The sequence below is a fragment of the Dioscorea cayenensis genome, unplaced genomic scaffold (assembly GCF_009730915.1).
Source record: "Dioscorea cayenensis subsp. rotundata cultivar TDr96_F1 unplaced genomic scaffold, TDr96_F1_v2_PseudoChromosome.rev07_lg8_w22 25.fasta BLBR01001581.1, whole genome shotgun sequence".
In the NCBI taxonomy this organism is placed as follows: Eukaryota; Viridiplantae; Streptophyta; class Magnoliopsida; order Dioscoreales; family Dioscoreaceae; genus Dioscorea; species Dioscorea cayenensis.
Window position 1 is genome coordinate 37857 of NW_024087972.1, and position 14469 is coordinate 52325.

The 14469-nt window shown below is 33.9% G+C and overlaps 1 pseudogene; it reads right to left on the reverse strand.

The window, feature by feature from the left end:
• Nucleotides 1–12176: 12176 nt before the first annotated feature.
• On the reverse strand, nucleotides 12177–12519 carry LOC120256720 (annotated as a pseudogene).
• Nucleotides 12520–14469: the final 1950 nt, after the last annotated feature.

The window sequence follows — 14469 nt, forward strand, 5'->3', positions numbered from 1 at the left end:
TCACGCTTTTAAGTGGTTATGTTGTAAAAACTTGGATAAATAGAATCTTCTAGGGAATTTTTAGAAGGCCAAATACTCTTTCAATCACATTTCTTGCTCTTGTATGATTCATGTTAAAAAAACTCTTGCGGTATAAGAGGTCAATATCCATCAGCCCAATAACTCAAATGATACCATTGTCCTCAAAAAGGCGCAAGAAACCTAGGGCAATTAGCATAACCTGAATTGACTAAGTAATAGAATCCTAATTAATGGACAAATATACTTTATTAGCAAGGTTCTACAAACAATTTTATTGTTGCCAAAAACTTTAAAAGCAATTAGAGAAGATTTTAATTATTGTGTGGAACCTTTACTCTATTGGGTTTTGTTAAAGTATTCTTAAGAACTCGACCATCATGCACTGAACCCTCTCAACCAAACAAGAGATATATAATTGTATATCTTGACCAAAAACACCGAGTATGTTAGTGGTGATTTCAGATTTTCATGATCTATATCTTGGTCTATCAACTTTGGGCACATAACTCGAATAAGTGTTCCATCCAATGCTCCAAGGCAAATCTATGTTGAATAAAAGCATGAGTACTCATAAAACATTCACTAAGAGTAATTTAAAAAAATAAAAATAAAAACACCTATGGTCTTGAGTTATTACCTTAAACCACTTCCATCTAACTTGAATTTTCAGGAGTAGGTTCTAGCTTCTTCAATAAGACACTATGGAAAAGAATAGTTGACTTTAAGACAACATTAAAATGTCAATTGACTGTCTTGGCTGATGGGAAAAAATCAAACTTAATAACCCCATTTTTTACATGGTGTGCCAAAATGTTTAGAAATATTGTGACCATCTCTTAGACCATAACATTCTTTGGTGCTTCATAGCCCCCCAATAGTGCTCAATAATCAACACAAACTATGAAAACAATGTCGGTCCATGTGCAATTTGTAAATGCATTTGATATCACTTTTATAAACCACACAGTGTAAATAGTCATATTATTTGTGGCGCCTAACAGACATGGACTCAATCTCACTTTGAATTGTGCCAATTCTATTATTGTGATACCTCATAAAACATATTGTGGTCATAACATTTAGTATGAAAAAGTACCACACATACACTACACAATATAGTTGAGGTTTGTCAATCTCATCCATATTGTCATCAACCATATCTAAACAATTAGATGGACATCAATATTGGCAAATTTATGATATAGAAAATACCGAAAATGATGTAAGAGAATGCTAACAAGGACCTATGACAAAAAAGGAAATGGATTGTCTAAATCTAAAAAATGGAATTGGACATGCATCATTTGAGAGTGAAAAATGAACATTTTCAAGTACACATCACTAACATCAGTTTGGGCATCAATTGCAGATAATTAGCTTTAATTATACACACCCATAACCATGAATAATATGCTAGCTAGTAAAATAAATGACAATCAATTAATAAAAACCTTCCTACTAAATTTTGCAAGAATCCAAGGAGAGAGAACTATATGAGGATTAGTGCTTGACCATTATCATCATAATCTATTTCTTGTTTGCACATTAACCATTCCGCCCTTTTTAAGGCATAAGTTCAAAATCAGGGCTTGACCTTATTTCTTTCCCTTTTCATGAGCATAGTTATATGTATTATATATGTATATATATGTTGTGCACAGTTATATATTATGTGTGTGTGTGTGTGTTGTATGGACAACAAATCCATTTGCCATAATAGTACTATATGTTCAATCAATTATGGAAGAGAATTGAAGTGAATAATATATGATGTTATGGGCTACAATGTTTCTTCATTTGATGCATGTTATATGGGTGACAGTGATCTTAACTGTTCTATTACTTTTGATTAACTTTCTTAATCTATTATAGAAGAACTCTTAATTAATTTATTCTCACCAAGAAAACTAGCTATAGTCATTTTCTATATACATGACGGACATGAAATTTCATGACAAGACTTTTTGTGATGATTAAATGTTACTCTGTTTATATAGACTTTGAATAAAAAATAATTAAAATAAAAAAAAAATTAATTAAAAAAATTAAAAAAAAAGGAATCAAATAAAAAATATAGGAGGACCAAAATAAAAAAAATAAAAAATGTCACGCTACGAATTATGGCGTGAAAAAAATAATAATAATTAAAATTTTAAAAGTGAGAATATATATATATGGAATTTTTGAGTTGAAAAAAAAGAAATAAAAAGAAATAAAAAAAGTGGATAAGAAAGAATTTTGAAACAAAAAATTTGAAAATAACGTATGACGGGGAGTTGGCGATTTGGTTTAACAAAAAAAAACAAGGACTAAAAGAAAAAAGAGAGAGAAAAAAAAATACATAGAGTTTTGAAAAAAAAGTGAGAAGAAGAAAAAGAGGAAGAGAGGGTGAAGAAGAACGGAGGAAAAAAAAAGAAAAACAAAAGAAGGGAGGAAGGAGGAAGACGAAGGAAAAAGAGGAGGTCTTGGTTCTTTTTGAAGGAGACAGAAAATTTAGAAAAAAAAAGATCGCCTGAAGGGCATTTTGAAGACAAGATACAAGGTTCCTCCACAACCATTCAACAAGGTATGCTATTCATTTTTTTTAATGCAAGAAATGCATAATAAAAGATGATATATATAGCAATGGAGAGCTTTTGTGGATGATCTTCATATATGGCTATTGAATACATGCATGCCATGGCTTACATGGGTCCCACTTGCTCATGATATGTCCTTTAAAATTAAGGTAGTGTTTGGATCGGGGTAATGGTTCTCCCTAGGGGTGGACATGGGTCGGAGTGACCCTGTGGTACGAACTGAGCCCACTAAAAATAACAAAGGCTGGGTTTAGAAGTTGGCTAAAACAAAGCTGGGTTGAGCTCAAATGTTTTGGTCGGGATTAGTTCTGAACTTTGGGTTTTAGGGTCGGATGAATTTTCGACTCGGGCCCGACCCGACTCAAATAAACAAATAATATATATATATCATATATTATTTATAATATATATAATTATATATATAATATTTGTTGATAATATTACTACTTATTTATATAGAATTTATTTGAACCATTTATAATACTTGTGTTGTATTTTTTGAAAATGTTTGAAAAAAATTTTAGGGGTTGTAGTAGTAGTAGTTTTATTTAGTTATTTCAATTATTTCATAAAAAAAATTATTTATTTTTTGGGTCGGGTTGGGCTGGGCATGGGCCTAATGACAATAAAATGGGTCGGGTTTGGATCAAAACAATTTGGCCCGAACATGGCCCGGCCCAGCCCAGCCCGAATATATGGGTTATATATTTCAGTCTAGCCCAGCCCAGACCCGACCCAGCCCGGCCCATGTCCACCCCTAGACTTCTCCCCTTGTGGGAGGAGAACCATTACCCATTCCCATGTTTGGCCCATTTTTTAGAGTAGTAATCATTACCCTTGGGGTTACCATAATGCTCTATTCTCCCCCAAATGGGGGGGGGGAATGAAAATTGATTGAGGGTAATGGGTATAAAATACCCATTTTATCCCTACACTATATATTAATATATTAAATAAATATAAATATATATTAATATTAAACTAATTAATTTTTAAATATAATAATCATATAATTATATTAAATAAATAAATATATTTAATATAAATGTATTAATATTAAACTAATTAATAGTTAATTATAATAATCATATAATTATAATAAATATTTATTTTAAATATGAATGTATTAAATATTTAAATAATTAATATTTAATTATAATAATCATATAATAATTTTATTAAATAAATATTTATTTTAAATATATTTCATAAAATAATTAATAAGTAATTTCAATAATTAATTATAATAATTAAAATTTATTTACAATATTTTATAAACAACAAAATTGATTTATTTGTATTAAGGGCATAAAAGTAATTTTACATCGTATCTTTTCATTACTTTTTCAATTCCCAATAAATTACTCTTCTACTTTTTTCATTCCCAGTCAATTACCTCTCCAACCAAACACCTTTTTCATTACCATTCCCTACCCGTTCCTTTACCCCCTCCTTCATTACTCCATTCCCTCTCATTCCATTACGGTAATCCAAACGCATACTAAATGCTTGCCATGCACGTAGGGTACTTGGACTTGATGAAATAGATTACCAAAACTAGCATGCATTGATTTTATTAACATGCAAAATGATGCCTCTTTTTGTGAGCGTTTCTCTGGGATTGTGAATACAAAAAATGGGAGATCATTTAAAAACTCTTCATCCTTCCCACATTCCTTCTCATCTAGCGATGGTCTGGTCTTAATTCGGATTCCGATCCGAATCGTACCGCCGACGGGCATTCGCCTGACGTTGGTCGGGTTTGTACAATTATCAACGGACTTTTTGTTTCCGATGGCAATGTGAAGGCTGTTCTGGATGACTGCGGCGTCCATATCGAAGAATCTGTTGTGATCAGCGTCCTCGATCAGTTTCGGTATACCCACAAGCTCGCCTACTATTTCTTCCGATGCTTAAGATCATGGTGGCCATGTTTGAGGAATTAAGCAAATAAAATCTCCTCATGACAGAGATTATGAAGAGGTTCTGCTTCAAAGTGGATGCTGGCAAGAGTTAAGCTTGACAAAGAAGTAAATCCCTTGTTTGTAAAGATGAAAGATCGATATCTACCCAATCTCCAGGACTACACTATGCTCCTTTTCGGATGTTGCAAGCTAAAGAATTCAATTGAAGCTGCAAGGATCTGGAATAAGATGATGGATAATGGATTCAAGATAGATATTGTTGCTCATAATGGCATGCTTGAAGGATTAATGAGAGCGCAGTGAAAGCCAGAGGCTATCAAGATGTTTGGGCTGATAAAATCTAATGGACCAAAACCAAATGCATGAACATATACAATGCTGACTCATGACATGTGTAGAGAGGCAAAACCGTAAAAGAAATCTATTTAGTTGAAACAATGAAGTTGCTCATATATGCTTGAAAAAAAATGGGTGAAGTTGCTCTTATTGATAATGATGGGGTGAATTTGAACTTGCTAGCAGACTTGTTGGTTTAGTTTTACTTGGAAATTAAGGCATGTGAGTTAGAGGCTAGAATGGAAGCTATGAATATTTGAGAGTATAAGTGAGGGCAACAGTCACCAAAGTTAGGATGAGAAGCTCAAGACACAAATGCCTAGCTAGAAAAGACTAATGGTTTATGGTCCATAAAAAAATATTAATGGTCAGCATGGAGCATGGAAGAGCCGGTTTTTCATTTGTTGAGAACTACAAGGGAATATGGGCCGAGTCCACCACCAAAACTCATACCATCTTATGGATTTTTTTTATTATTATTTTTAGTTGTGTTACCTCATAAAAAAAGGATGAAAACAAATGAATGATGAGTTTATTTGTGAGGGGCATTTTTGGTAAGATAAAAAAATGAAGGAAAAAAAAGATGAAAAAATGAAGGAGAGAAAAAATGAAGAGGGAAAAAAATAGTGAGAAAATGAAGGATGAGTAAAAAAAAGAGAATAGGGGAAAAAATGAAAAAAAAAAGGAAGGGTAAAAAAAATAAAAAAATAATGATGAATGAAGTTATTAGAGTGAGGGTATCTTAGTAATTTTCTTTGCAGGACTTTCTCTTAAAAATCTTATGAGAAATTCTCTAATTCTACCTTGAAGTCTTGACATTCTTGGGGTAAAGAGAAATTTTCATAAAATTCTCTAATTCCACCTTGAAGTCTTGACACTCTTGGGACAAAGAGAAATTTTCATAAAATTCTCTAATTCCACATTGAAATTTTGACACTCTTGGGATAAAGAGAAATTTTCATAAAATTCTCTAATTCCACCTTGAGGTATTGACACTCTTGGGATAAAGAGAAATTTTCATAAAATTCTCTAATTCCACCTTGAGATCTTGACACTCTTGGGGTAATGAGAAATTTTTATAAAATTCTCTAATTCCACCTTGAAGTCTTGACACTCTTGGGGTAAATAGAAATTTTCATAAAATTCTCTAACTCCACCTTGAGGTTTAGACACTCTTGGGGTAAAGAGAAATTTTCATAAAATTCTCTCACTCCACCTTGAGATTTAGACACTCTTGGGGTAAAGAGAAAGTTTATAAAATCCTCTAATTTCACCTTGAAGTCTTGACACTCTTGGGGATAAAATTTTTTTTTGTTTGTTTTTTTTTAAATGACCTCTCAAAAATCCTCTCTGAACTCACATTGAGGTCTCTAACACTCACTGGGGTGAAAATTAAATTTTTAAGAAAACTTTCTTCAAGCTCACTTCGAGGTCTTTTGATGCTCATTGGAGTAAAAAAAAAAGATGGAATGAAAAGTAGGGTAAAAAAAATCTTTTCTTGAAGTGAAAGGAAGGGTAAAAAAATTAACGAATGAAAATTTCACCAATAAAAAAATATCTCTTATCAGAACTCATTAAAAAGTTGGCAAAGATTTCTTTTTTAAAAAATCCCATTGTGAGGTCTCTTTCGCAAAAATGAATTAGAGAACTCAGTTGATGACTTAGTTACGGAAAACAAGTTCATTATTACAGCTTGAGATCCATTTTAAAAGCAAGTCAATATTACCAAGTTAATGACCCAAATCATGTGGAAGGTCATGACTTGAAGATTTGATGGTCAAGGCTCAAAGGCATCAAAGAGTTAAGACCAAGATATCATATAAATGACAAATGCAACTTTGCAGTCTTAAGACACAAAAAGGTCAAAGACTTAAGTAGTTTCACAAGTCAAGGAGCTGGAGATTTTACAAGCATAAAGGGCCAAAGTCTTTGGCGATAAAGAAACAAAAAAATGACCAAGCAGACAACTCATAAATATAGAGTAGCCGCAGCTTGAGAGTCATGCAATGTGTCAAGATGCAAGTACAAAAAAAAATCGAATTAGGCCATAGTAACTGAACTAAAGGGTCTTCCGACATGCCTTTAGTAAAAGATTCAAGTGCGTCCACCAAGTCATGCAAAAAGTTTGAAGAGCATGATAAAAAAATAGTTCTCTTAAGATTTTTTGTATTCTTGCCCATGATCATGTGTTCATATGCATCTTTGAAATTAATAAAAGAAATTAATTTTATGTTTGCTCAATCTTGTCTCATTCACACTTGTTTTCTTAATCGGAGGTTCCCATGACATTATCTGGCGTAATTAATATTAGGGGCTTGCCTCTAGTAGAAGTTATGAACCTGCAATCATCTGGAATATAAAAATAATTAAAATTTGATTTGTGATCCATATTTTTAACCGGTCGATCCCTAATTAAAGGCCGGGTAAAAAAAAGGATCCCACACACTCATTTCAAGAAAACTTGGGTAGGTATAAAGAAATGAACAATTGAGACAACCACTAAACTATCTATGGTAGAATGATGCTTAACTAATTACTTTATCAATTAGTTATTATAGTAGCTATTGGTTTATGTTCACGGAATAGATTTATTCAACTTCAAATAATTTGACTTCCAATGCATTCATTGTTGATCAATATAAATAGAAGATGTCATCAAGAAAGCAACTTCAAGCATTACTAAAGAAACATATGCCATGAATTCTCTCATAACTCTTGGCAAAATAGAAGAAATTAACATATTTCACCATCCATGTCCCAAAGCTTCTTGAGTGCTCAAAAAGGAATCCGCACGGGTTTCCAACTTTAAAGAATGTAACAATTCATTAGGCCAATGAAGATTATTTTATTTAGACAACTTAAGTAAGATGCACTTAAGAAATAATGTCCTAATATGTGAAGGATTGGATAGTACTTATACATTTTATCTCATTTTTAGTTTTTGAGTAATATAATTCAATAAAATAAAGAAAATTGAGTCAATTCAACACTTATAATCAGGACATATCCATAGCAAAAACTATTAAGTGACATTGGCACCAAGTATTTATTTATTTTATATTATTTTTTTAAGTGGAATCCCTAAATCATTAAATTTATGACAACAATAAAGTTTATCAATAAAGATACCATCGCACGAAGTACCAAACTTCTAGGATAGCTAGTAAAGAAAAGTTTCAAGACTTGAAAAGCTAATCAATGCGATCAAAGGCAAATTGTAATCTAATCATGATATTATAAAGTAAAATATCAAGAGAGTATCAATGAAGTAAACCACTCCAGGAACGCAAATAGTAGTGTGAATTAGGATTTAAATAAATTCACCAATATAATACATATCATGACCAAAGCCCAAAAAAATTTACCAAAGGTCTACAACCTTTGGAAACATAAAAAACTGCAAACCAATGCCATCAAAGATAGATTCTTATCAAATCATCATACTTAAAATATTAAAAGAGTAACAATAGTGTAAAGCACTGCAAGATTGCAAATAATAGTGCGAATAGAATGAAATCAAGATTTAAATAAAATCATCTGAGTAATATCATGACCAAACCAAAAACAATTCACCAAAGATCTACAACCTTCTTAAACATAAGAAACAACTAAAAAAGAAAAAAAAAATCAATAATAAATCAAAAAAATATGATGATGATGATGATGATGATGATGAAGATGATGATGAAGAAGAAGGAGGAGGAGGAGGAGAAGGAGGAGGAGATAAAACAAGCTGCAATTAACAAATCAACTTACATCAAGATGAAGGAGGTTGAGGATCAACTCCAATCCAAATGTTGAATCTATTTCTATGATCTCCAACGATGACCACTAGTTCTCCAAATCTCAATTAACTGTGTACGAATGGAAGGATCTGCCTCCACTATGTGTCTCTAGTTTGGCTACTTTAATTATTCTCAAATCAACATTGAGAAGTTCTACATCCGATGATGGCTATTGCTTATTGAAAGCTCTAGATCTAATGAACAATTGTGTGCAGATGGGGTAAATTCGTCAATTACTTTCTATTCCTCCTCATTCCCCTCAATTTTGGGGAAATGAAATCCATTCCTTGATTTCCCCCATTTGGGATTCCACTCTCATTCTGGTGCTCTTCCAATGGGGGACTATCTCAATTGGGGTGTTTATTTCCATTCCATGGGAATGATAACCTCAATCCAAATGCATTATTGATGTTTATGGTTGTGTGTACTTACTGTTCAATAATTGATAAATTAATAATCTACAACCTTTACTAGAATTAATATATATGAACATTTTATTAGTTGGGCATAAAACACTAAATGATTGTGTATAGAACTCTATATAAATGGGAATTATAACTCTAAGCACTTATTTATAAAACTATAAAACACGGATATAAACTTTAAATGCCTTAATATAAAACTCTTGACATCAAATATAGCATGTTAATGAAACGCTGCACACACATGTATAAACCTCTATATAGGATGTACAACTCTATACAAACGGTGGTTAAACTCTAAATGTATGAGGACTAATTTGAAAATCTGCATATAAACATTTAGACATTTAGGTAGAAAACTTTGAATACATAAGTATGACTTTGGAATAAGTGCTAACCAATCATGTATAAACTCAAAACATATGGGATGAAACTTTAAATATCTCTATGTAAAACTCTGAACATCTAGAACATTAATTTATAAAACTATAGACATATTCGATTATCCTTCTGGTTTTGGAATGTCACAAAATTTAATTTGTGATTTGGGGTTTTCACTCTCTTGGGTGTCAGCCTTGAAAACACACTTTTCTTTGGCTTAGCTTCTTCAGATTGGAAAATCCCACTTTTCTTCCCTTTGGCAGTAACAGTGAAAGTGGGTTCGTCATCTTCATCATATGCAGAAACTATCTTTTTTGGACATGATAGCCTCTGAAGACAGAGGTTCTTGGTTTTTCATCAGTAATATTCTTCTCAAATGCAGGAACAATGACATTTGGGCGACGACCCCTAGATGGCAAACGTGGGACCGTCAAGTTTTCCTCAGGATATGTTGTTCTCTTCACGAACTATATAGATTCAGAGATTGTGCCGAACCTCATTTCAGCTCCAGCAGCTCCAGTGTTAAAAACACAGTTGGGTAGTTGGACTTCTGATCCTTCTCCGAGGAAAATAGTGAGCTTCGGGCTTCCAAGTGCAATTGAACTCTTAAAAGCCATTTCACCTGCAATAAAAATATCAATAATATTAACTTTCTTATATATGAGTTATAAAAAGTAATGCCTTCACTTGTACTTGAGCCTCAAAGATGGGAGGAGGAATTAAAAGGTCCCATCGGGCGTGCCAGAATTTGTGGGATCGAAAATATACGCCCTGGCATCGTGTCGGTGAAAAGACAACAGGCGATATATCGAATCACAAATAGTTTTTATTTATTTATTTTTTGTATTTTTGTAGGTTCTTCCATTCCTAATAGAGGCAAGCCTCCATTATTAATTACCCTAGACTGAAGTCTTAGGAACCTTCGATTAAGGGCTCAAGTACAAGTAAAAGGGAAGAAAATGTGCGAATTATAAATTTTGCTATTTATTATATATATATATATATATATATATATATATATATATTCACTACAACATATAACTTTTTATATGTATATATATATATATATTATATCAGTGCTGCTGCCTGTGCCTTGTCGCGACATTGCATGCCTCGTTGTTGCTTAAAATATAGAACTTATTATTGACTTGAAATTTATATATTTATTTTAGATATCATCGCTGCCTCGAGATAATCTTTCCTGCCATTGCTTTGGGATGAGTTCACTATATTGGATTGATACATCAATTCTAGATAACTCCAATCTTCACTCGGGTTGATACTTAGTAAGCTTCGAAGTTGCAAAACATGTGCAACAATATAACATTAAATGTAGTCCGGTCCATGCATCTTAATATATTAATCCATGCTCATCCCATGGGCATCTTTTGAATGGTGGAACCCACCTTTAGATTCTTCTCTTTAGCTCACGTATACATGATAGCATCATCGTTATCATGATTATATCATCATGTTTAGCATCAGGATCATCATTGATAGCATTATAATTATCATGGTTAGCACACAATAACATGCTTCTCATTTCATGCTTCTCATCATTTTCATTCATGATAGCATCACCATCATCATGATTATATCATTATGTTTAGCATAAGGTCATAGGGTTGGATAGCTAGAATTTCATCATCAATTAGAAATAGCCTAAGTTCGAGGCAATATATAAGATGGACGGTTCTGATTTGATAATCAGGAGGTATGACTAGAGGGCTATGATTTCATCATTGAGAAGAAATGTTTAAGTTCGAGGCAACATGAATGATTCAGATGTTTGTATGATTGGAAGGTTGTGATTTCATCATCAAGCAAAAATTGCTTAAGTTCGAGGCAATCTAAGATGAATGGTTCTGATTCGATCATCAGGAAATACGATTGGAGGGCCATTATTTCATCATCAAGCAGAAATAGTTTAAGTTCGAGGCAACCTGAATGACTCAGATTTGATCACCATAAGATAGATGTTTATATGATTGGAAGGTTGTGATATCATCATCAAGCAGAAATAGTTTAAGTTTGAGGAAACATGAATGACTCAGATTTGATCACCATAAGATAGATGTTTATATGCTTAGAAGGTTGTGATATCATCATCAACCGAAAATAGCTTAAGTTCGAGGCAATTTAAGATGAACGGTATAGATTTGATCGTCATTCGATTGAAGTAAGTTCGAGGCAATCAGCTCACGTCCATTCCATGCAACTTACTTATTAATTCATTTATTATTAGTATTTAAGCCATATAGTTTACGTTGGTGACCAAGGTTATTATTGATTCGTAAGGGATTAATTACATTGAAGTGTTTTGAAATAGAAGGGCTGGCCATGGCTCTTTTTGGCCTCTGGGAAAACAGCATACACCATGCTGCATGAATCAAGAAATCCTTTGCTAAGCAATAATTCACCACCACTTTTTTTTATGTAACATAGTAGTTACTTTCCCAGTTCTCTATTATTCATTTCCTTTAAAACAATGCTTCTCTTCATGTCCTTTAAGTTTAAAATTCGATTTTGATAATTTTCATGGTTTCTAACACAACAAAGTAGCAAATGAACTAGAAGCTCAAAAGTGTTGAACTGCAACTAGCCAAGAGATGGTTCTGAACCACTATGAGACACAGTACGTGGATAATATACTATGTCAACATTATTCAAAGTTTGAAGAACACAACAGTAGATGTTAACTTGAACTTCAGCCATCCTAAATGCATATTAATCTCTCCACCGATGGCCACAATCCGGACGCATGACACCACGAAGAAACGAGTCATACCTTCCTCCCCTCTCGCAGCAGCCTGAAAGAAGACAACTTCCGAATGATTGCACTTTGTGCATCTGATAGTCTTGGTATGAGGAAGAGTTAGATCAGCTCATCCTGCAGAACTTGAGTACACTCACCAACAGAATGTAGAACTTCATTTCTATAGACACAGTTGTCATTAGAAATCTCTTGGTGTTCACAATTACGGCATGCAAAAAGGAGGATTTTCTGTTCCTTATTCTCCTTCGGGTACAGTATGTTGTTGCATTCACAGCAGAACTTCATAGTGCTCATGGCCTCTCTCTTTCTCTCTCTCTCTCTCGCTCTCTCTTGTACTTTCTTTTGTGTAGAACAAAATGAGTGCCATCATTTAAACATTTTGTCCTCCGAATTACTCATGCCGAACGAGGTGCTTCATTTCTCCAATCTTGAATATAGCTTTGGAATGATCATAGTAGGGATAGTGCTCAGTGCACAAGGACTTAGTCAGCACCACCATTGTCTCTTTGATCATCATTTCTTCTTTATCATCCAGGAAATTCACCAAGAGACCGATAATCCTTGAATATTCGTGATCGGCATCCAATTGCTTTGCTATCGGGGATTGTGAGCTTGAGTGCGGATCGGCAAAGGTTGAAGTCCTGCATCACGACTTTGGTAATTTTCTCCAGTGCCACAGCAACGCACCTCTTCTGTCCATTTTTTTAGCAGGACAACGAAGCGAAGGAAGGCTTTTGATTTGATGATGCTTCTGGAGATGGCAAGATTGTTTTTGATTAGACTGCGTACTTGTTGTTCTTTGCATAGGTCACAATGTTCCTGATTATAGTGAGGGCGTCCTTCATCTTGAAATCACAAGCACAGAGAAAATTCAGAGAATGGTATCGCTCTTCTCATCGACGCCGAGCGGAGAAAAATTTCAGATGAATACGGCTTTAGATGGCGACGCTGGGGTATCCGTTGCTGCGTGGTCGGTGGCTTCTCAAGCTCTTCCATCTTCATGCTTTGACTCCTTCGTCTTTACAACTTCCAGATTTCAGGCTCCTTCGTCTTCACGGCTCCTCGTTAGGAACACATCAGCAAGCAAATGGGCAACGATATTAGCGTCGACCAAGTTGGTGATGGCGGCAGCGTCTCCAATATACATATATATACTTCTTTGATGTTGATGACGAACTACGGCAACGACAACAGCGATCAACAACGGCGATAGGCGTGACGGCAACAGGCAGCAACGACGGCAGACGGCAATCGACGGTAGGCAGCAACTTTATATATATATATATATATATATATATATATATATGAATATAGGTTTGAAGGAAAATGAGAACCTTCTGTTTAGTCTTTCTCTTTCACTCTTCCTTCTTCGTCTTCTCCTTCTCTTTGTCTTCTCCTCCTCTTCGTCTTCTCCTTCGATCTTCCTCTTCGTCTTTTCTCTGATTGTCTCCCCCTTTTCTTCATTCCATGGCTACCTTTTTAAAAAACTTTTCCCACGTCGTAGTTAGTTGGAGGCGTGGCTGACTGAGACGGTTGCTTTGATCGTGGAAATGGTCATCTTAATCGTGGGTTGTGTCATGCGAAACCGTTTCATCAATAATATCGAATTCAATTGCCATATGTCCCAACTCAACTAATCAATTGACTCATGAAACCATGTATGTTTATTTGTAAAATGAGACACTTGGAAAATTAGACTGATACATATCTTATCCTTGATTAATGTCTGCATTAGTTCCATATCAGATTTGTTACGTGGTCACTCCATTAAAATCGCCCCTCATGTTTTTTTTTTTTAATTATGGACGGTTGATAATGGGTGACCACGACAAACGCTCATGTCCCACTTTCTCCATTATCTTTTTTTTTATAATAATAATTATTATTTTCTTTTTATCTATTTTTTTATATATATATTGTTCTATTGTTATATGCTTATTTATTTATTTATTAATTTGATCCCACTTTCGAGATCGGTGCTCTCAGCTGATCCTGAGATTTAAGTGTTTTAGACCGTCTTAAGATCGGTGCTCTCGACTAGTCCTGAAATTTGTGTATTTTGGATATTTTGGATCACCTCGAGATCGGTGCTCTTGGCTAATCTTTAGATTTGTGCATTTTGGATATTTTGGATCATCTCGAGATCAGTGCTCACAGCTGATCCTGAGATTTGAGTGTTTTGGATATTTTGGATCTCCTCGAGATCGCTGCTCTCGGCTGATCTTGAGATTTTTTGCATTTTGA